Source organism: Panulirus ornatus, chromosome 52 (genome assembly GCF_036320965.1).
Source record: "Panulirus ornatus isolate Po-2019 chromosome 52, ASM3632096v1, whole genome shotgun sequence".
NCBI classification, from domain to species: Eukaryota; Metazoa; Arthropoda; class Malacostraca; order Decapoda; family Palinuridae; genus Panulirus; species Panulirus ornatus.
In genome coordinates, this window is record NC_092275.1 from 21,343,868 (window position 1) to 21,368,415 (window position 24,548).

At 43.6% G+C, this 24,548-nt stretch overlaps 1 protein-coding gene across 2 annotated transcripts in view; it reads left to right on the top strand.

The window, feature by feature from the left end:
- Positions 1-2,440: 2,440 nt before the first annotated feature.
- LOC139765131 (dopamine receptor 2-like) overlaps positions 2,441-24,548 on the top strand; it is a 465,963-nt gene continuing 443,855 nt past the window's right edge. The window contains exon 1 of one of the 2 annotated variants that reach the window (XR_011716584.1): positions 2,441-3,464. The gene's annotated coding sequence lies outside the window, so the exon portion shown is untranslated. The remainder of the gene's footprint in view (positions 3,465-24,548) is intronic. The other variant, XM_071692326.1, reaches the window with a different exon arrangement.

Consider the following 24,548-nt stretch of genomic DNA (forward strand, 5'->3'; position numbering starts at 1 on the left):
TCCTCAGGCACCTCACCATGAGTCATACATACATTAAATAACCTTACCAACCAGTCAACAATACATATATATATACAACAATATATATATATATATTATCCCTGGGGATAGGGGATTAAGAATACTTCCCACGTATTCCCTGCGTGTCATAGAAGGCGACTAAAAGGGGAGGGAGCGGGGGGCTGGAAATCCTCCCCTCTCGTTTTTTTTTTTTTTTTTTTTCCAAAAGAAGGAACAGAGAAGGGGGCCACGTGAGGATATTCCAAAAAAGGCCCAGTCCTCTGTTCTTAACGCTACCTCGCTAACGCGGGAAATGGCGAATAGTTTAAAAGAAAGAAAAAGAATATATATATATATATATATATATATATATTTTTTTTTTTTTTTTTTTTTTTTATACTTTGTCGCTGTCTCGCGCGTTTGCGAGGTAGCGCAAGGAAACAGACGAAAGAAATGGCCCAACCCCCCCCATACACATGTACATACACACGTCCACACACGCAAATATACATACCTACACAGCTTTCCATGGTTTACCCCGGACGCTTCACATGCCTTGATTCAATCCACTGACAGCACGTCAACCCCTGTATACCACATCGCTCCAATTCACTATTTCTTGCCCTCCTTTCACCCTCCTGCATGTTCAGGCCCCGATCACACAAAATCCTTTTCACTCCATCTTTCCACCTCCAATTTGGTCTCCCTCTTCTCCTCGTTCCCTCCACCTCCGACACATATATCCTCTTGGTCAATCTTTCCTCACTCATTCTCTCCATGTGCCCAAACCATTTCAAAACACCCTCTTCTGCTCTCTAAACCACGCTCTTTTTATTTCCACACATCTCTCTTACCCTTATATATATACATATATATATATATATATATATATATATATATATATATATATATATATATATATATATATATATATATATATATATATATATATATATAAATATATATATATATATATATATATATATATATATATATATATATATATATATATATATGTATACAGTGTATATGTAGTGTTAATGAGACGGCTTTGATTAGAGCTATATTTACCCGTGCCGTTTCAGCCAACATAAAACAATATACTAAGAAGCATAGTCGTTAGTATCATATATGTGGCGAATTCATGCGAATTCCCTGTAAAAGTTTTGGTGCCTGACACACATACGCACTCTCCCACGAGCCAGGGCGTCAGAGAACTAGGAGGGTATAAGTACCGGGTCGACTGTAAGTTAACATACGGCATTACTGCTCCTGTTTCTAATGATTTACCATCCTCGCTTGTTACTCTTTTACGAGATATAGAAGTCCTTTACAAGTTTCCTGTGATCAAAATTCTTGTTCATATTACAATTGAGAATCCTTTCGTTCCATGTGAATATAGTTAGATGCAGTGTTTGACATCTTTCGCTTCTGGTTTTCGAAGTACGATGAGAAAAACACCGTAGCGCTGAAGAAAAAGTAAATGTTCCTCGTCCAATTATCACATAAATGGGTCAAAGGAAAAGAATGCAAGATGAGATTATCTGATGAAATCCTTGAAGAATGTGAGTCCAAAGGCTTGAAGAACGATCCGTATGTTCTGCATGGTCAGCGAAAACGAAAAGGAAATGAGAGAATATAACTCCTCTTGATTACATGACAGTGAAATCTACCAGTTACGTCAATATCGTTTGTCATAAAAGAAGGGAAATTGTATATTAGTATAAGAACGTAAACATGAAAAGTTGGAGGTTAAAGAAAATCAGAATATGTAAATGATTTCAACACGGCAGCCAATCTGGCCAGGAGCAAATGCTGGTGCAAGTCTCTAACAAGCGTTGGTGTGAGGAAATCTCTTTATGTTTACCTTCAAACCATCACGGCGCTGATGAGAGCTGACGCCGTGTAGTGAGTGCTGATTAGTGATGACTGGCTTGCGCGCTGATTGACGGCCTAAGTAGGCCAGGTTGGGCTGTTTGGTGACTGCTGGCTCAAGATGGGTCATCCTGATGCGTATAGTGAGTGTTTGTTCGCGTAGGTAAGGAGCGTGGCGAAGGCTTGGTGATAGGTTATGTCCACGGAGACAGTTGTTCTACGCTTTTAAAGTGTACTTTCTGATGGTATATAGTCTGCGTCGTGATGGATGCTCATTGTATCGGTAGTCAGGTCTTCCTGGTGATTGCTGATATGCAAATTGATGGTTGATATGCGTGGAGGTCCATGTTGATTAGCATAGGTGGTGGTTGGTCAGTGTGGTGACGCCTGGTCACTGTGGCGAAGCCTGGTCATTGTGGCGAAGCCTGGTCATTGTGGCGAAGCCTGGTCAGTGTGGCGAAGCCTGATCAGTGTGATGAGGATTGATCCATACTACTTGAGGCTGTCTGTGGCGACACCTCACTTGTGAGTCCTCTGGTTGAGGCTCTCTGTGGCGACACCTCACTTGTGAGTCCTCTGGTTGAGGCTCTCTGTGGCGACACCTCACTTGTGAGTCCTCTGGTTGAGGCTCTCTGTGGCGACACTTCAATTCTGATCATGTCCTTTCCAACCCGGGATGACAAGAGGCCGAGTTGCGCCAAGTGGTTTGATCCCACTGCCTCGTTAGGTCGTCAGGAGGCAGTTAGGCCGCACGAAGAAGGTAGTCGAGCGGGTGAGGGAGGGCGTTGGGCCGCGTGGTGTTGGGCTGGGCGCAGTGGCAGTCCATCGCGTGCCTCTCTCGTGAGAGGAGGTGGGTCGTCTCCGGCCGATAACCTGGTCTGTGCCCCGCGCTCTCCAACCACCGCCACTATCACTCCCGCCCTCACACGCTCTGTATATTCCCCCATTACTGTATAAACCTTCACGAATCTTAAACCCTCAAGCGTTTATAAGCTTTTATATGCTACGTCACAGCTTGTATATTTGTTATAAGGTCCCATTCTCAAATTTTAAGTTACTCCGTGACGCAAATAGAGATGCGGGAGCAGTCGAGACGATATATGAATTATGGTCCCTGAACTTGACCTGTAGGAATGACCTGTCCATATCAGGGGTCACACGGTGTTCCGTAAGATAAGAGACAAAGCAGTTCATGAAGCTCCTGCTGGGTGAATTACCATGTAACATAGAATAAAGAGAACTCGTGACTTCGTCTGTGTCAAGGAAGAACTATTTTCTGTGTACCTTCTCTCGCTTGCGTGTATGTGACTGGATAATCATCATACGTAGGACCTGTGGCTGGAGAAGGATACAGTGCTAGTAATACAGAACTGTGGTCCCCCGGTGCACAGGTGTCAATGAGTGTGCTACATCCCGCTCAAATGTGTGAATTATGTTGTCGCATTGCTGAGTTCATCACCGCTGCGCAGCATTTGGTATATCGATGCTCGAGACAACACCTGTGACAAGTTTCCAAACCTACATGACGCACTACACCTGGCCAGCAAGAACACTTATGTTGATGCTGGACCACCGACATTACATTAGAGGTAAGTGAAATGAGTCGGAAGATTCATCAGTTCTTCCCGTTGCCGTTTAGAGTTCCAGAAGCGACGAGCTGTTCACGCGACAGCCCTTCACCTCGTTCACGGTCAAAGACTTCGAGAGCACCGTGGTACTGTGCCCTCCTACCAACCAGACCACGTGAATTCCCAATTACATTGTTGCAGCCACGCCAGAGGAGGTCACAAAGGCTACCTTAAACGTCACCGAATACCTTATGCGAAAGGCTAAACCTACGATCTAATCCTTTTAGTTTCCCTTGAAATTGAAACTCGGATGAAAACAACCTTGAGGGTCAAAATGTTTGTAGAGATTTAAGAAATCATTGAAGTTAGTCTTTAGAATTTAGAAACCCCTTGACTGGGAAAATTTGTCATGGAGAACGAAGTATAGCGAGGAAGCGTACTTGCCCAAGCCATTCTGGTACCTCTGGCCTTGAACAGCAGTGCTGAGTAGAGCAAATGAACCTGGGAAGCACACAGGATCCAATAGAATGTCATCTGCTCGCGTTCGAGTGGATAAGTTGGTTGGTGTCAGCATGTGCTGGATTTCTGTGGCATCCCAATATGATCTACAACCGTAGTCGTTAGATGGTTGGGTGATTATGGTAGTGTATTCGGTTAGCTCTCTGTGTTTTTCTGTGGTCATGTGTGTGCCTGGTTAAAGGAAAGTTTGGGTAAAGTATTTTAGCCCTCGTGTTAATGAGAGGAAAAGAGAATGGGAAGACAGACAGACAGACAGAAAAACGGTCAGATAGACAGACAGAGACGGCAGATTATATCGTAGTCTTCTGTCATTATAAATTCCTTCGTGAACACTTATTTTTTTAGGGGGGAAGGGAAGAAGGAGGGAAAACATGGAGAGACGTAAATAAGTGTTGTATATAATAAAAATAGTCATTTACTTAGTTTAAAGCCACAGGCCATAGAACTCTTTCCTTCAAAATGTATACTCCTTCTTAGATACACTTGAGACGTATACTTCAGCATTGGCGTGGGCTGAGTGGAAATTTCTCTTCAAGCCACTACGCGCACCATGTGAAATGGGGTCAACAACCAGACGATAGCTCACTTGGTTTGAAGTTCAGGTGGGGTGTCCCTGTGGCTCACCCCAAACTGATCCGAGTTCAGTTGAACCTGAGTTCAGTCGAAGTTCACCAATGGGTTCGATTTGTTATTATAGTGTTATCTTGGGATTCGAAGCGGAGAATAAGGTGAGAATTGGACTGAGGTAATTTGATCGTACTTGGGGCTTGGTCGAGATCTGTTTACCAATTTGATGAAAGTTTTCATTGTTTCCTAACTAAAATTAGTTCACTTTAGCTTCATTTACTTGGAGAACAACTGGGATATTTCTTCTTTAAAGTAGAAACGACAAAAGGGTCCGTAACAGTTTACTTTAGCTTCTGAATGAGTTTACCTGGTGGTTCATGGTGATTCGAACAGCTTATTCAAGTGGTGTTCTTCCCTTCCTCCTTTTGAATAGGTGGAGGCTAACTACTGTACCATGGAGGCCCGAGTGGGTGTAGTGATCGCTAATTGTTTGTTACGAGAAGAGAGTTCTACACTCGCGTTCCTACGTCTCCTTACTTTGTATATATATAACATGTCTTTGGACACACACACACACACACACACACACACACACACACACACACACACACAAACACCAGCCTAAGCCATGTGTCCGGTCATCGACCAACCCCGAGAGGAGGATGAACACCTGGGTTGGTTGTTGGCCAACTGGCACGCCAAGGATTCGAACTCATGCGATTCCTACCGTGGGGTGGCCCTTGCTGACTCATGGTCAGTAACGCTAAGCACTAACATGTGTGTGTGTGTGTGTGTGTGTGTGTGTGTGTGAACATCTTTTTTTAGACCGTACAAGTGTTTCCATTAGGTACTAGTGATTATGTACGTATACATATAAAAGGGAAATTTTATACAAGTATTTGTGTTTGATGTGTGTGTGTGTGTGTGTGTGTGTGTGTGTGTGTGTGTGTGTGTGTGTGTGCGTGTGTGTGTGTGTGTGTGCATAAGTCTATGAGTGCTCGTGTACGTTTCTAAGAATCTGTCGGGATAGATATATTGCCCACTCCCCTTATCATCGTCTTTGTCTACGCGCATCCACAGCTGCGCAGATAAACCCGAACACCTGCGTATACTGTACAACACACTCTATAGGTGAGGTAGAGTTTTACCGAGAGCTCTTATAGAGCCTCTACCACCTTCCCTAAGTCCAGAACTCCACCTCCCATCACACACACACACACACACACACACACACACACACACACACACACACACACACACACACCTCCCATCTCACACACACACACACACACACACCTCCCATCATACACACACCACGACACAAGACACCACAGTCCTTACGTGAACCACTAGCTTCACCACACCACTGCCCCACTCACACCACCACCCTACTTAATGCCTTCCTTCGAACTATGGCCCTCACTCACACACGCCACTGCCCTACACACGCACACACACATCCTGCTGCCCCCCACACACACACACACACACACACACACACACCCTGCTGCCCTAGAGATCCCATAAACCCACTGAGCCCGTTCCTTCCTCACCATCACCCGCATATACCACGGTCCCTACACACTTGACGGCCCTGAATACCAGTGTTCACTGTCTGTGCCTTACACACACACACACACACACACACACACACACACACACACTATTACCCCCACGTGAACAACGGTGCCTCACAACATGATCCCACACAGACGCAACTCCTCCCCCACACACACATATATACCACAGCCCAACCACACACATACACACACACACACACACACACACACACACTATCATTATGCCATCGTTATGAGGGGGAATCTATCCAGAGGCAGAAGGTGGCAGGCATACATCATTCAGTGAGGTACGACCATCTGATAATCACGAGGGTTGATGACGCACTGAGCCAACACTACAGAGGTTGTCGTGTTTCCCCTCCACTCCCCTGCCCCAGGTTGCCTTCCGTTTCACTGCCTCACATGGGGACTGTTGGCTTTCAGTCCTCAGACACACTCTCTCTCTCTCTCTCTCTCTCTCTCTCTCTCTCTCTCTCTCTCTCTCTCTCTCTCTCTCTCTCTCTCTCTCTCTCTTTTACATGCTATTTCCCCGAGTAGCACAGTTGTGTAATGGGAAAATTCACGTGTGGTGAAGCTCAATGAGCAGGTGTACTGCAGGTGGGATGAAAGCTATGAGCGGGTGTGGGAGTGACAGAAGACCTCCTTCATGAAGCTCTCGTGGTCAAAGAGAAGGAATATGGGAGTATAACATTCTTTCGTGTATTACTACTGGGAAGACAGAGCTAATTCAATTTTTCTTTTTTCGCATTGGTGTCCTACAAGCTACACGCGCGAACACACACACACACACACACACACACACACACACACACACACACACACACCTGTCGTAAACTACGGTGTGTATATGTGTTTTCGTATACATAACATTCAGACGTAGTACATATATATTCAGAGACGGGTTTCAGAGAAGGATCAGAAAACAAGAATCCTTCAACATCCTTCGATATCATGGACCAGATACGAAAGGTTTCGCAAGGCTGTGTATCACAAGATAGCATCAACGAACATAGGATCGAGAACCTATTGGCCAAATATCAAGCAGTTGAGATTTCTTATCAACCAAGAACCACACGGCTGAGCAGAGGAACATCATTGCAATGAGGTGATCATCATGCACCACAAGAACTAGTCATGGAACCAGGCATCAGGCAACTGATTCATCACGGACCTCATCATCCACACGACAAAGCATCACTCAACTAACGATCATGCAGATCAACATCACGCAACAAGGCACCATCAGGCGACTGACGACCCCTCGTGCAGCGCAGCGCCATGCAATAAAAAGCATCGTGCACCGGAAACATTGAGCAGCAGTGACCCCAATCTTGCCAAAGACTATCTATGTGTATCAATGATCGCAAGCACAGTTTGCGCAGATAGGTTACAGATCTGGAGACTTCGGCGACGTATATATATATCTTTTTCTCATGGTACCGTCGGGTATTTGCTGCATGATCCAGAGTGACGTGTCTTTTGGTAGCGTCGGGTATTTGCTGCATGATCCAGAGTGACGTGTCTTTTGGTAGCGTCGGGTATTTGCTGCATGATCCAGAGTGACGTGTCTTTTCATCGCGTTCTTTGATGACTATTATTCTCATGCGTGTGTTTACATGAGACAGACAGACAACAGGAGGCCTTATTGGACCACGACTGGATTGTCTGGAAAGAAACGGGAGTTTAACTTGTGAAGCCTGGAATTACTGAGCAGTGAGCGTCACTGTACACCATTGCATTTCACTGCATCACTTGATAATATCTATTATTAACCCTTATTCGTGGGGACGAGGGAGAAAGAATATGGGAGAAAGAATATAACCCACATATCTCCCGCGTGTTGTAAAAGGCCACTTATGGAAGAGAGGGAAGGGGGAGCTGGGATTCCATCCTTTCCTTTTCCATTCCTTCCCGAAAGAAGGAACAAAGAAACGAGCCAAGGGAGGCTATCGTTTTCCCTTGAAGGTTTAGGCATCTGTTCTTCCTTGCTTTGGCAGGTAATAGCGAACACCATTGAAAGAAAGAGAGTTTTCACCTGAGTTTCCAAGTCATTCACTTTTACATTCACTACAATTGGTCTGAGGCTTCGAAGTGTCGTTTACAATTTCTCTTTTAAAGTTTCGAGACTTTCGAGACTGGTTTCGTACCCTCGATACAGCAGACCGAACAATGAACATTTGTGGCTTCAGATGTGCTCAGACACGTCGTTTGGTAACGATCGAATGGTCAATTTGATGTTGTGAATTCACGTGCATAAAGCTGTACATAAGTGATAATATTCACAATAGCAGGCTTCGTGACTACGCATTCATGAGCTGATCAACAGTAATACAATATTCTATTATTAAAAGAAAAAAGGTGAATATATACGACCTTCAAGGGACGCTATTCTTGTTATAGTGGAACCAAAAGCAAGTTTCCTAAATCCAATATTCATGCAAGAGTTATAGCTGTTCCCAACTAGCGTTCAGCCACTCTTTTTCGGTTAGCAGTTTACTTATATTCAGCATCGTTAAGTCTGAAGATAATACTTTAATGAGGGAAATAGTAAGTATACTTTATGCTTGTGTTTTGAAATCATACATTATTACTATGAAAGTAGAAGTAGGATATGATAAAACTTGCACTTTAAGTACTGACAAGGCTTCATGTGCAGGCAGACAGTATGTGGTCATAGAATTATCTTAAAGATATGAAAAAGGTGTTCAGGAGATCTCAACTGATGGTTATGCCTTGACCTTAATGGACACTGTGACTCCGACAGTTGATAGGCCTAAAACAAAAGCCAACCACATTAACCATTCTCATATTGTCAGTGGCCATATATTCGGCGAAAGCTTGTATGGTCTTAGAATCATCTTCAACACCTGAAAAAAAGAATTCAAGTGTTTCTTCGATGGGTTTTTATAACTTGACGTTGATGGCATCAAGAAACGTAAACAGGCGATAGGTTTCTCAAGCCCAAATAACCTAGCGCAATCAGTCGATAGGTCTCTCAAGCCCAAATAACCTAGCATCAATCAGTCGATAGGTCTCTCAAGCCCAAATAACCTAGCATCAATCAGTCGATAGGTCTCTCAAGCCCAAGTAACCTAGCGCAATCAGTCGCTAGATTCTTCAAGCCCAAATAAGCTAGCGTTAATCATTGTCTCCCAGGTCCCTGTATGTGTTCCTCATTTCTATGGTCTTCCCGGGTTTCCATGATATCAAACGAAGCTTGAAGGTGGTGGTGATGGTAAGATTATGCCCACTCTACGTATATCGTAACACGTTCCAGTATTCACGGTCATCAATATAATTTTTCTTATCCTGTGGTCTGCATTTGTATAGTTACGAATATCACAAGAAATAATATGTAACTGGAAAGGAAAAGTGAGAAATATAACCTCTCTCATCTCGTCCATTTTCGCCTCATTTCTGGGTAAAAGGACTTTCAGTGTTATTAAAGAAAAGGAAACTAGGGTGAACTCGGTACTGTAGGTGAAGAATGTTGTTGTGTTCTTAATCAGGATTTTTACAGGGAACAAAAGCGCTGCAGTCTGCCCCCATAGCGCAGTAATACATCACGCAGGATGTATATGGAGTTTCCCTATCATGAATATGGAATATTCAAGACACCGTACATTTTTTTGTTTCTTCCGTTCCCTTGAACACATGACGGTGAGCCAGTCTGACGGACCTCTGCTTGACCTGAGGTAAACACCCGAACGCACTTACGTAACTCACTTAATTACTCTTAAGAGCAGTTTCTGGGGTTATTTTGTCCTCCCATTGTGTCAGTACAGGATGCCACTCTTTGCCTCAGGGTCCATTCCACCCCCAGACGTATACACTAAATTTCTAAATCTTGAAAATGAAACTCACCTCTTTCTAAGAGGGTAGGGGAAGTCTCTCTCTCTCTCTCTCTCTCTCTCTCTCTCTCTCTCTCTCTCTCTCTCTCTCTCTCTCTCTCTCTCTCTCTCTCTCTCTCTCTCTCTCTCTCTCTTCCATTTTTCACCATCCATTTAGTTTTCTTTTTTTTTCATTTACTGAATGCCATACGTAGCTTCAATGAATAGCCTGGGTCACAATACGACTCATTGACTGTTAAGCTCAATTTTGACCTACATTTTGTAAATCGTCGTCTGAAATACATCCCGTGTGTGTGTGTGTGTGTGTGTGTGTGTGTGTGTGTGTGTGTGTGTGTGTATAAAAGAAAGAGGCAGGAGGTCAAGAGAAAGGTGCAAGAGGTGAAAAAGAGGGCGGCAAATGAGAGTTGGTGTGAGAGAGTATCATTAAATTTTAGGGAGAATAAAAAGATGTTTTGGAAGGAGGTAAATAAACTGCATAAGACAAGGGAACAAATGGGAACATCAGGAAAGGGGGCAAATGGGGAGATGATAACAAGTAGTGGTGATGTGAGGAGATGGAGTGAGTATTTTGAAGGTTTATTGAATGTGTTTGATGATAGAGTGGCAGATATAGGGTGTTTTGGTCGAGGTGGTGTGCAATGTGAGAGGGTTAGGGAGAATGATTTGGTAAACAGAGAAGAGGTAGTAAAAGCTTTACGGAAGATGAAAGCCGGCAAGGCAGTGGGTTTGGATGGTATTGCAGTGGAATTTATTAAAAAAGGGGGTGACTGTATTGTTGACTGGTTGGTAAGGTTATTTGATGTATGTATGACTCATGGTGAGGTGCCTGAGGATTGGCGGAATGCTTGCATAGTGCCATTGTACAAAGGCAAAGGGGATAAAAGTGAGTGCTCAAATTACAGAGGTATAAGTTTGTTGAGTATTCCTGGTAAATTATATGGGAGGGTATTGATTGAGAGGGTGAAGGCATATACAGAGTATCAGATTGGGGAAGAGCAGTGTGGTTTCAGAAGTGGTAGAGGATGTGTGGATCAGGTGTTTGAAGAATGTATGTGAGGAATACTTAGAAAAACAAATGGATTTGTATGTAGCATTTATGGAACTAGAGAAGGCATATGATAGAGTTGAGAGAGATGCTCTGTGGAAGGTATTAAGAATATATGGTGTGGGAGGCAAGTTGTTAGAAGCAGTGAAAAGTTTTTATCGAGGATGTAAGGCATGTGTACGTGTAGGAAGGGAGGAAAGTGATTGGCTCTCAGTGAATGTAGGTTTGCGGCAGGGGTGTGTGATATCTCCACGGTTGTTTAATTTGTTTATTCATGGGGTCGTTAGGGAGGTGAATGCAAGAGTTGTATTATCTAATGCAGGTGGAGTTCGGTAATGCACACACACAGACACACACACACACACACACACACACACACACACACACACACACACACACACGCACGTGAATGTGTTTGAGACTGGTTGGTCGAAGGAATAGATGTGCCTGGGAGGCTTCATTCTGGGATCATACCACATCAACACCCACAACATTTGGGATGAGTCTCACTCATCCTTGAAGACCTTCTTGTGATTCTTTTCTCCCAACGTGTTTATGCATTACTTGCGTATCTTGTCATTGTTTGCAACACACAAATACCCCCATTTAGGTCTTAGAAATATCGTTCTCTCTCTCTCTCTCTCTCTCTCTCTCTCTCTCTCTCTCTCTCTCTCTCTCTCTCTCTCTCTCTCTCTCTCTCTCTCTCTCTCTGTCTGTGAGTGATGTGCAGTCATTTCGTTCTCACGACTCTGCGTGGTTCCTGACACCTGTTTGCAAAGTGTCCACCCGAGTGTTTGTCGTTCTTGGTGTCGCATTTATTGCCGGTGAGATACGTCCAACCGGCATTGCGTCCATAAGAGGGACCTCTTTATCCTCTTCATCATGCGAGGTCGTTCTTCCAATGGTGATTTGCCTCTCGCGTCCTCATGGAAAGCTAGTCGAAGTATAGACGTAATGTACATAGTAGTAGTAAATATGTGGAACGTTTATACGAAAGAAGGCTTAGGATGTAAACAGCAGCTGACCACTGGGGTCCTATTGAACATGTTTTGTGAAAGCGTTTGAGATCAGAACCGTAGAGGTGTGTGTGTGTGTGTGTGTGTGTGTGTGTGTGTGTGTGTGTGTGTGTGTGTGTGTGTGTGTGGAGGGGGGAGCAGACAAGCAGACCTACATAGCTGATAAGTGAACTGTGTCTTGTAGGCGTTGCTAAATATGTCTGAAGACGGAGCGGCTTTTTCCCCTGCAGGCGAGGTAACCTAATCAAATCATCTTTATCTCTGCCACTGTAGCTCGTCTGTGAGGCGAGAGGTGATTCGTCGGAGTACAAAGTTTCGCATGCGTTATCTGTGGTTCCTTGTTGGTGCTCTGCTCCACACAGTAAGTCTGTCCGTGTTCGTCGCCTTTTTATTTTTTTTCTCTCTCTCTCTCTCTGGGGAAGTTCCAGCGGAAGTGTAAGATTAGGGTAAGAGGGAGGAAGGGAGAGTTAGAAAGATGCCAGGATAACAGAAGGAAGAAGGGAGAGAGAAGAGTAACGTTGGGAGAGTGAGGAAAAAAAACGATGGGTAAGGGAGAGGTGAAGAGAGAGAGGGGAATCAAAGCTGGGGAAGAGAGAGATAAAATCATTATCAAGAGATGTGAAAAAAATGCTCGTATTTTGAAGTCTTCTTGACCACTGGGACAGACAAGATCGCACATGAAGCCCCGTATTATATTGCTATAGTACAGACATGTGGAGTATTTCCAGATCTGAGAGAATCTAACATGGGTTATATTCTGGTTCGTTTATACTTCAGTTGTTGGGAACCCCACCTCAGGCAAAGGGACCCCTCTCCGCCAGTAGGGATTGCACGCCACGAGCTAGGGAACCCAACACATATTCTGAAGTTACGTATACCAATAGACAAGTCCTGAGAATACCATCGCTCATGGGAGGTTTAACACACTAGTTCAGGCTCAGTGAAACTGGATGGAGAACTCACGTCCTCTACCCGTGATTCAACTCTAGTGTTCTTCATCAGTAAAACACTGAATCCACAGAGTTAAAGTGTGTGAGAGAGTTATGAAATTCCTTTAGACTGAAACTCTGTTCATGCATTGAGACTACACACACACACACACACACACACACACACACACACACACACACACACACACACACACACACACACACACACTCACACGCTCACACACACGCTCACACACACACACACACACACACACACACACACACACACACACACACACACGCACACACACACACATTCTTAACACAGACAGACACACATACGTCAATACAGATCAATTTACATCCAGGGAGGAGGAGAAGGAAGGAAGGAAAGTAGAATGAAGAGAGTCGACATTAAGATAAAGAGACGACCTTTTTATCATGATTAACATCTGAGACCCAGGTACCTTGCCAGACGTCAGAACAACTTGACCCACCTTACATCTGAGCCACACACTCTCTGGCTGACGACAGAACCACCTTACTCATTCTACTCCTGAACCACACGGCACCTTTGCCAGACGACAGAGCCACCTTACTCATCTTACTCCTGACCCACACGGTACCTTTCCCTGAAGACAGAACCACCTTACTCATCTTACTCCTTACCCACACGGTACCTTTGCCTGACGACAGAACCACCTTACTCATCTTACTCCTGAACCACACGGTACCTTTGCCTGACGACAGAACCACCTTACTCATCTTACTCTTGAACCACACGGTACCTTTCCCTGACGACAGAACCACCTTACTCATCTTACTCCTGAACCACACGGTACCTTTGCCTTACGATGGAACCACCTTACTCATCTTACTCCTGAACCACACGGTACCTTTGCCTTACGATGGAACCACCTTACTCATCTTACTCCTGAACCACACGGCACCTTTCCCTGACGACAGAGCCACCTTACTCATCTTACTCCTGAACCACACGGTACCTTTGCCTTACGATGGAACCACCTTACTCATCTTACTCCTGAACCACACGGTACCTTTGGCAGATGTCTGAGTCTCCTTAGCCATCTTACCTATGAACTGCACACGACCTTTGGCAGACGTCTAAACTGCCTTACCCAAACTGTGTGTTACTGCTGACATGAAGATTTCCTCGGGCAGTCGATGGAATTAGAGCACTATTAGGGTTCATTTGAGGAGCATCTGGAAGGCATTCTGGCGGACGCAATGAGGGTCATAAATACATTCTACGAGGTACTCATTCTGAAGGGATGGCGGCTCCCCCTAGGGCAAGTATCTGTCCCGTCTTGCTACACTATTGGCCACAGGATAGTCACAGAAAACGGTGAAGCAATGTTGCTTTATAGAAGAAAAATGTTCTCCCTTCAATGGTGTTCTTCATTACGTGATGGATGAGATAATTCCAGTATTTCTCTCATCACCTTCACTCTCTCTCTCTCTCTCTCTCTCTCTCTCTCTCTCTCTCTCTCTCTCTCTCTCTCTCTCTCTCTCTCTCTCTCTCTCTCTCTCTCTTATCCTCTTTGTGCTGCGACAGGAAGCCCTACCCTCGTTTTCCTCGACTGTTATGAATTCGGGTCCACCAGGGTGAGACGAGGCGTGACTCCCCTCATTTGGCAAGAGGGGACATCATCTTGGCCTTCTTTTGAGGCGCTTATCACGGGGTAAGCAGCGGTATATGGGGGGTGACGGTAGGTGTGGCGTGCAGTGACGTTGATGTGCAGTGGGTGAGGCGATGTAGGGGCGATCGTGGCGTGTCGGGGGTGATGCCGTGTGTGTGGTGGTAGCGATATGGTTGTGGTGGTCTGTGGTGGCGGCAATGGTTCGTGGTGATGATGGCGACATTGGTAGAAGCTGTGGTCATGCATCGTACGATAATGTAAGGAATGTCCACCTACGATGAAGCAAGAAACTAATCGTGTTTTAATGGATTCTGATACTATTCATCACTCAGCTTTAAAAGACTCGAAACCGTTTTATTTTCTCTTGAGCATCACTCGTCTTAACAACTAACCGCAGAAGTGATCTGCTTTTACCCTATGATGTCATGTTAACTTCTAAGAACGCTTAGAGTCGGTATGCTCACATTACGGATCAGCTTACAGTGTTCACACATCACGATGAATGAATCGCTGGGTCAATTAGCAGTAGAGAACACTGCTACAAAGCATTGCTGAGGATTTTCGCACCTCTCACAACCATTACCGACTTTGACACCTCGGTTGGTTGGCTTGATGTGATCTCGGAACATAAGAACTCCAGCACCAGCGTTGTACTCAGCTCTGTCCGTTCTCGCGACAGGAGGTGATACAGAGAGACAAGAGAAACAGTAATTTAGATCAGCTGAGAAAAGAACGACCCTAGCGGTCCAACAGCATGGTAAAATATGAGTGGTAATGGCTCATCAGGCGGGTGGGGCAAGAGGGGAGGGTAATTAACAGAGACCTCTTCTTTCGTATGATACGCCGGAGCGCATTCTGTAAACTGAGTCAGAGAAGGATCATGTCCGTAGTACGATGGAGGGTGAGTGAGGTGGAGGGTAGGAGAAGCTGCTGGGCCCGTGCCAGGAGGGGTAGTAGAGGAGGAGTTGGTCTACAAGCGGAAAAGAAAAAGAGAGAGCTTGGCTTGGGTTCCTCGCCAGATCAGGGGGTCTCGCCTACGCTACTCTCGAGGGATTTCCCCGCAGGGATTGATCTATACACACGAGTGACAGCCTGGATACCTGTGCAGTCGATGATGGCCTTGCTGTTGCCACCATAGGCACGACCTGCCCCTGGAGAAATCCGGGCAGTGCGATCGAGATGATATCTTCTAGAGAGCAAAATACCACTTGTTTGCATTAGTCGTCGTCTTCCGCGTACGGGCCATTACTCGGAGCATTAAAGTGACACAATACCGGCTACTCATCTGCAGTTATGCGGGAGTAACGAAGAGCCAGTACGCGAATCTCCAGAGCGTTTCTAATGTCAGACACTACGTTACTCTTGTCCATTACCTGCGGAACATGTGTACGTAGGGGAACATTGGAGGGAAATGGAACAGGAGATATGATGGTCCGTGACGAGTTTACATAATGTTATGATAGTGGAGGACAGAGGATCGTAGAGCAGAAGCCGTGAACCCACGGATTATTCTGGTGGTCATTAGAGCTGTTGGATCAGCTACTTGTTCGAGGTTCACCAGTGGGCACGAAGGTTCGATGGCGCCACCCTGCTCTCTATATCTCTGATCAGTAAAGAAATTATTGTGTTATTAGTAACAGTAGGAGAGTGACTTATTGCTGCTTGACGACGTGTGCTAAAGATGATGCTCACAAGGTATGTGGTGTTGCGCCATCAACCACTATATATATATATATATATATATATATATATATATATATATATATATATATATATATATATACATACATGAACTGGCCAAAGCATGCACCAGTCATGACCTTCTCGGACGAAAGATAAGATAGCATAACAAGAAGGGACACGGGAAGGTTTACTTTGAGTTCCTCGTCTGTTTGTAGACCCGAGTGTTAAGTAGGTGAAGACATGAGACATAAGAGAATTCATCAATTACGCTGTTCAAGGGAAGAAGCAACAGGCGTTATAACGGTCATTTCTCGGATGGTGGTTCTCCACACAGAAACTCTAGAAGAAGGAAGCAGCAAGACGCATGCTACGATCCAGGTCATTGCCGCTCAGACAGACCGACGCAAAGATTTGCTTTCGCTTTGATTTCTTCCTGTGATGATAAACGTCATACATAATCCTAGCCACCATATGACAGCTAACTTTAGGATGTAACAGTAGCTCTCTTTCAGTTAATGTGGGGCTGTTAGATTGTAGGGCATAACGTTTAAACTTTTCCAGTTACGCTGAGAAGCTGTGGTTTCTTGATCTCGCACCAGCGATAAGGATCTCGCCTTGTATTCACCTAACCAACTCCTTTCTTCTTGGTTATATCAAATTGATAGTCGTTATTATCGTAGTTTGTTATCATAGTTCGTAATCATAGTTTGATATAAGTAGTATTCGTGTGTGATAACAGAAAAGAATCGAATTCACTGATAACTTCTTTCCTAGCACTTTTAAGCCACTTATGATATCTTATAAGAGGTTTCTTACCTGTGGGTCGATGCCCCAAGAGCATTGCTTCACCAGTTCGATAGGGATCGATCGCATAATTATCACACTTGTGAGTTTTTAAGCATTATCCAGTCTCGTGCTTCCATCCACCCCCTCTCATCTCACTTTCTCTCTCCCTCCTCCTCTCTTCTTCTTTATTATCCTTCTCTTTCCTCCTCCTCCTCCTACCGAGAATCCACGTGAGATATACTCCTCCAGCGAGGCACTAGCACCCAGGTCGGTAGATGGAACAAAGACTTGAGTAAGTGGGGGTAAGAGGGCGATGGTATGCGAGGCAACGGCAGGGGCAAGTGGGTGAGCTGGTGTGGTAAGAGGAGGTGGGTGAGGCAAGTGGACGGGTGGGTGGATGAGGGAAATGGCTAAACGGATGTGTAGGAGGAGACGGGTGAGGGAAGTAGGCGAGAGGAGTGAGTCAGTTGGGTAATATAAGGTGAGTCAGTGGGTAAGGGAAGTGGCTGAGCTGGAAGGCGATGGGTAAGGGGAGGCTAGACTGTTGGTAGGTGTGATGGCGTGTAAAGAGGGAGGCGGGAGTCAACCCTGAGACCATTACGTGGAGTCGTCAAGTGTGTGTGTGTGTGTGTGTGTGTGTGTGTGTGTGTGTCTATGCTTTTATGTGCTCTAATATAAGAAAGAAATACTTGCCTTGCCCTCAGGTTAACACAGTGCCTGACCTCCACGACAACTTGAACCAAGTTCGCTTACCTTGGGCGAGGAGCCGTGGAAACTAATGCCTGCAGTTTCCCCGGTGAATTGAAAGCAATGGTCGTGTATCAGCAACATCTGCTTGGGATCTCAAGCACCGAGGGATAGCCTCTCTGTGGACGTAGGAACTGTGTTCCTCACGGCCCAAAGGGGGATTTGTTTGATTCGTACCCAAGACGGTAGATAAAGTCGTGTTGTATAAACGCTAGATCACAATTGATGGTGGGAAAAGGCAAATGGGAACAGGAAACTACTGAATCGCTAATTAAGAGTTTCAATGTAAGTGATTCAACCGTGACAATATCAAGGCCAAATACTATTATCCTCTCTTTGTATTCGTATCATAAACGTTCGATTATGATGTTCTTCTTTCATTATTGAAAGAAGAGCCATTTCTAATGAAGACTGAATGGAGTACTTCTTGAGTAGTTCGTGGTTAGATACTATTCAGGTTGACTACGCTTTGCCATCCCTTCCTTATCGCTGCCAAGGAAACATAAATCCTGCGATTCTGGCTGAATAAGCCACAAATATGTTGGTGCTCACTGCTGAACCTTGCTCTACCTTCAGACTCTTTCTGTAAGGTAAAGTCAATTTGACCAACTGTGTAGCTCTCGTATGATAGTAATTAAAGGTCATCTTATCACGGAATAAGCTCGTTGACAGATGGGCAAATATTCAAACACTCACCTGTAAAGAGAACGCGCCCAATTGCTGACAAACTCCTAACGTAAATGGGCATTTACTTGCGTAGTCAGATACGCAGAGAAACAGTAACGCCAGAAAAGAAGTTTTTATTAATCTGAATTTCGCCACGGGATCCGCCATTCTTCTGGTAATGAGTGTTGGGAAGTGAGCTTCGTGTGCTCTCTGGTTTCGGCTGCCATGAACAAGTCTTCGTCTTTTCGCATCATTTCCAGTGCAGCGACACTAGCTGGATAAGGGGGAAACGCAGGAAGGTTAGAGCTCCCGTTCGTTACTCAGAGTAGATAATCTACCTTTTCCTCACAAAATGCGGAGTAACTCTCTTCTCGATGGTAGAGAAAAATTAGAGAAAGAAATTAGTATCTGTTGTTGGAAATATTAAAGGATTTAGCAAGAAGAAAAAAGCTATTCATTAACTAGTTACCTGTTCAAGTGCCTGGAATTATGAATTGTCGACACTCATGTTAGCAGATCAGTGTATAAGAACGGTGTGTAGGTTATACGATGAGAGGGAAAAAGAAAAGGAAAATGGACAGAAGTCTGTGTGAGGGAGAGTGTGACATCCCATCTGCTTGGCGAAAAGACTTCGTTATCTTCATCCTGTTGGAGACTTGAGACCAAAGTCTCGCAGCCGTGGAAGGAGGAGGTAGTGGGAACTGAGGGACGTCTGCTGCAGGGGTGTCACAAAACACTCGACACAGGATTTATGGACTGGCTTATTATAAAGCTAGAGATACGGACTAGCGCATTCTTCACTGGTGACTTCGTTTGTCCTCTGACCCGAACAGAGAGGCGCATGGTTGGCTAGGAGATCTTTCAGTAAATTTCACAATTACCAAGGAAGGGCAGTGCAGTGGGATCATGCGATGTTTACAAGAAAATATAGTTTCCAAGTTAATGACTTTTGATGCTAAAGTACTTTGATTATACGACTTGATATCTTTTAACTTTTCTCCGTCAATGTTTGCCTCACCATTTATTGTTTTTTTTGCCTTCCACTGACAGTTATGTTGTTGTACATATCATATGTACCATAAATTTCAAAAGTTCTCTGCTATGATGATTCCACGAGACTTAGATAGATATTTTCGACTTTCGTTTCCTACATTTTGGACTCGCTACTCTTTCACTAATCACAGAGAGAGAGTGACTGACTATGGGCGCTTCCATAATTTCCTAATCCATACGAAGAGAGAGAGAGAGAGAGAGAGAGAGAGAGAGAGAGAGAGAGAGAGAGAGAGAGAGAGAGAGAGAGAGGAATCTGACGCCCGAAATCGTTCATAGAACTGATTTGATCGTCATAGGCAATACAACAGATATAGAGAAAATATCGTACTCTCAAGAATGTTGATGTGCGTTTGTCACGTTATGAATATATTCATAAGTATCAAGGAGTAGATAACTACCATCAGATGTTGATTTGAATAGAAGAACCCCTTCAGCAAAGTCTGCTCGTTAGATGAGAACCAGTTTATGAGAACTGTAGGTAGTAAGTAGAATGGAAACGATAATGCTGAAATAGACCATTCTCCTGAATATGAAAGATTAAAAAGGTCCAACTGAAAGTGATAATCATTTCACTTCGTTCGGTATGATGATATAAAGATATGCTTACCAAGTTATCAATATCATTGTGTGTGTGTATATATATATATATATATATATATATATATATATATATATATATATATATATATATATATATATATATAAACGAGCCCTTTATATAAACCCATTACATGAACCAATAATCCAATTGGATTCGCGTCAAGTAAGATATAAGCATGCATGTAACCACCCTTACAGTTTCCCAATGGTTCCAGCATATTGCAGACTCACTTGCACTTTGGTGTGATACATATTTTACAAGTAATGTTATGGTAAGGCCTCCTCTTGGCTTATTGCATGGTCGATATCAATAATATCCTAATTTTAATGTATTGTATATATATATATATATATATATATATATATATATATATATATATATATATATATATATATATATATATTCCTATGAGTCCACGGGGAAAATGAAACACGAAAAGTTCCCAAGTGCACTTTCGTGTAATAATCACATCATCAGGGGAGACACAAGAGAGAAATATAACAGTCAGTTCATATACATCGAAGAGACGAAGCTAGGACGCCATTTGGTAAACATGTGATTGTCCAAAACATAGACAATCACATATATACATATATATATATATGTGTGTGTGTGTGTGTGTGTGTGTGTGTGTGTGTGTGTGTGTGTGTGTCGAAAGAAATTAAATGAATACCATTGGAAAGATTATTCTTCCCATAATGAACACGGGGGAAACTCGTCATTCACTCGGTGTAGGGCGTAGAAACCAGAGAGCGAGGGAAAAGCGGCGACTGTTGTATAACTCCATAGCTTCGGGGCTACAGGCGCTCCGTGTTGTAATTTTCTACATAGACTTTCTTTTCAAAGGGGACGAGAGGGAGAGAGAGAGTGGCAGCCTGTCAGATCTGTGGCTGATAACCCAGTGGAAGGAGGAGGAGGAGGAGGAGGAGGAGGAGGACAAACCCCAGTGGATACTGTCCAGTACAGATGATGGATATAGACGTCTAGTATCAGCTACCTCTGTGTCATTGGGTCGTACCATTACGTACCAGTTACCTTGTCAACCAATAGTTTTAATTCGTCGTCAGTAAGACATTACTCAGTGAAAATAGCCCCATGCAATAACTCGAGGGTTTATGTCGAAATTGGCTGGTTCTTAGAGCATTTAACTCGAACACAAAGGCTTGATTCTCCCAAGGTCACAGACGTCTATGCTGTGTGGGTCCACTAAGTCATTCCTGTGACTCAGGTCGTGGCCTCTCCTCTTCGCGATGCAGTGGAATGCCCTCACTCTGGTCTTACCCCCAAATTGCAACTGTTGCATGGTGCAAAAGTGTGCCAACGTGTCTGTAAAAGCCCCAATATTTCTTCTGAGAACATTCCCCACGTCAAAGATATTGCGACAAGAGGTATGTGTTTGGCTAGGCGAGTGATCCCAGGCCAGTAAGTTGAGGGGAAATTAAAACTGCAGCATTGCAATATTGTATCCCAAGTTGCAGTTCGTGTGCTATAGGAATTTACTTTTTTCTTTTTCGCTTTTGTTTTAGATGGAAACCGTTTTGTTCTCTGCTATATTGAGATGTAGTTATACCCTTTTATTTTAGAAGGTAGAGAGGTGTATTCATGCAACGTATTGTGGCGTGCTAATTAAACCTTATATCACCTGGGACCAGAGTAATAATATGTGTTTATTCTTATGAATATAATATCCATAAAGATGCTTATTTTTCATAACTTATGGTACCACATGAATTAATAATTAAATTTCCAAAAGGATTACGAAGCTGCCATTTGAAATTCTTTTACACCGTAAATTTACAAGAGAATGTTTTATTTCAGTATTCGATTCCACTGAAATTTATGAAAATCGTCCTAGTTTTTTTTTTGTGTGTGTGTATCATAATGAATTATTTGAGTCTCCTTGAAGCCCCAGTTTTGCACTCGTTTTGAATTAGTTCTTCGCTAGAGAATATTCTTATAGGACTCCTTTTGAAAAGGAGTTCTCTTTTTTCAGTACATGTGTTCAACTATAGTTCCGTGCTGAATGAATCTTTATTGTATTTCTCACTTCAGCAACTACAGTACTGTATTTTCTCGGGGGAACTAACCGTCTCGTTTCTGAAGTCTGAACTTGGAGCAGTAGACATCAGTCAAGGGGACAATGAAATCATATGGTGACTTTCGCGTCTGAAATCGCTAACTTCGTGAGTCCCATTTCACTTCGCCGTAATGAGAGTGTCGTCTTGCCATCCCTCATACCTTGTCTCACAGAGAAGCCACAGTTTAGGTCTCATAGCAGTTGGATTGTCCTTTATGAATATGATTCTGGCTCAACACTCTCTTGCTCTCAGGTGTTGTTTAGGCTCGCTGACATTACGCTGACTCTCTCTCTCTCTCTCTCTCTCTCTCTCTCTCTCTCTCTCTCTCTCTCTCTCTCTCTCTCTCTCTCTCTCTCTCTCTCTCTCATCGTTGGTGCCGTACCTACTTCAAACTCGCGAGATGCGTATAAGAAGAGGAGAAAAAAAAAAAAACCCGCCATCTACCTTCATATGAGAGACGTTGACAAGCAGTTGTGGGGGGTGAGCCTGAGGGCAAGGGTCCTTTAGCCTCTCCAGCGTTGAGCGATATTACGGGACATTCCCCATCATCTTCCTCATATGAGGGTGGAGAGTAAGCCGCAGGAGAGGTACTGGAAGCACACCTCAAACGTCGTGATGAGCTCCCTGGTACTTTCCAATCTTACGTGAGGCTGCTTGTTTCACGCTGAATTTGATTTAGCCTTGGTGAGGGAATAATCTATACGCGAATATATCTGTATCAACTGACTGTTGTATTTCCTTCTTGTGTCTCTCGTAATGTGATTATTACACGAAAGTGCACTTGGAAACTTATCATGTTTCATTTTTCCGTGGACTAGAAGGAATATATATATATATATATATATATATATATATATATATATATATATATATATATATATATATATATATATATGATTCCTTCAATCCTTCTGAGGCTCCTGCAGCACTCAGGAAGGCGTACACGTCCACCTGTCGGGACCACAGGTCATGAAGAGTTGTGATATGTATGTGCGTCTATGTGCAGAGAGTGCAGGGCAAATGAATAGTTATTGCTCTTTGTCTTTTTTATGCTAGTTGTAGCAGTGGGCATGAAGGGTCTTGGGATATGTGGAAAACGGTGTGGTGTTGTAGTGATGGGTTATGCCCAGAGCTTGTGAAATTAGCAAATCAAAGATATTAGCAATGTAATAATGTAAGCCATGAATTTAACACAGCGTCGCCTGCAAGGTTAGTTTAATAACTCCACGATGGAAATTCTCTTATTCTGTCTCATTTTGTCCAGAGAAACAATTCATTTTCGTATAAGTTCTTTTTTTTTTTCTTTCTTTTGTGTTGTAATTAAAACTTAAGAGTCCTCCCCCCTTTAATCTGGAATACTCGCTTTTTTCATAAATATCTTGAAATCACATGTAGGTTCCAACGTAAGACTTAATTCTTTTGAATGATTCGGGAGGAAAATGGCTCGTAATTGCCATTCTTTTTCTTTGTCCTCAACTGTTTCTAATTTTGTCGAGATGGCGTAACTCTGAAATAAGGTAGTTACGTGTATCGAATTACGTCACGAATGACGGAAATAACATTAAGAAAAGGGGGTCGTAAGAGCGTGGATTACGTCACAGTCATGATCTACATTTTCGGCACACTTACTACGCGATCTCATCGCGTGAGTCCTTTGTTTACTGAATATCCAGCTCATATTCGTATGACCTTGACTTCTGAAAGTTATGGAAAAACATGGTAGGTGTAGCGGCTACCTCATTTATTTTGGCTTTCCATGACCTTACGGATGATTTGACAACTTGTTAAGGTTGAATGAGGTCCCATTGATGAGTAAAGGGATGATTAGGGACAGGTAGATCCCACCATGGGGAGATGGTTGGATGGATGGTTATATCATCGGCTTTAAGTCTATCGGCTGACTTAGGTCATTATTAAGGCCAAGAGAGTCATTGTGTCTCGATTACTCGAAGAGCTTTGAACACTTTTTTTTTTGGATGCTCATTTCAAACAGTAGGCACGTCTTGAACACCTTCTTCAGGTGTTCAAAGAAATTCCAAGACCTTATACGTCTTGAACACCTTTTTCAGGTGTTCAGGGTAATTCTAAGATACACTTCCTGGACACCTTCTTCAGGTGTTCAAGATAAGTTCTAAGACCATAAGCACTGTGGACACCTTCGTTAAGTTTTCACGACCATACAAGTTCTCACTGCATACATGGCCCTTCCTGAGGACAATTAGTTTTCGTTTGGTGTCTCGGTCCTTGAATAATAACCTTCTTACCTTTAGGCAGTGTCGTGTTTCTTATCTGTTGAGGCAAAGTCCCGAATAAACACAACATT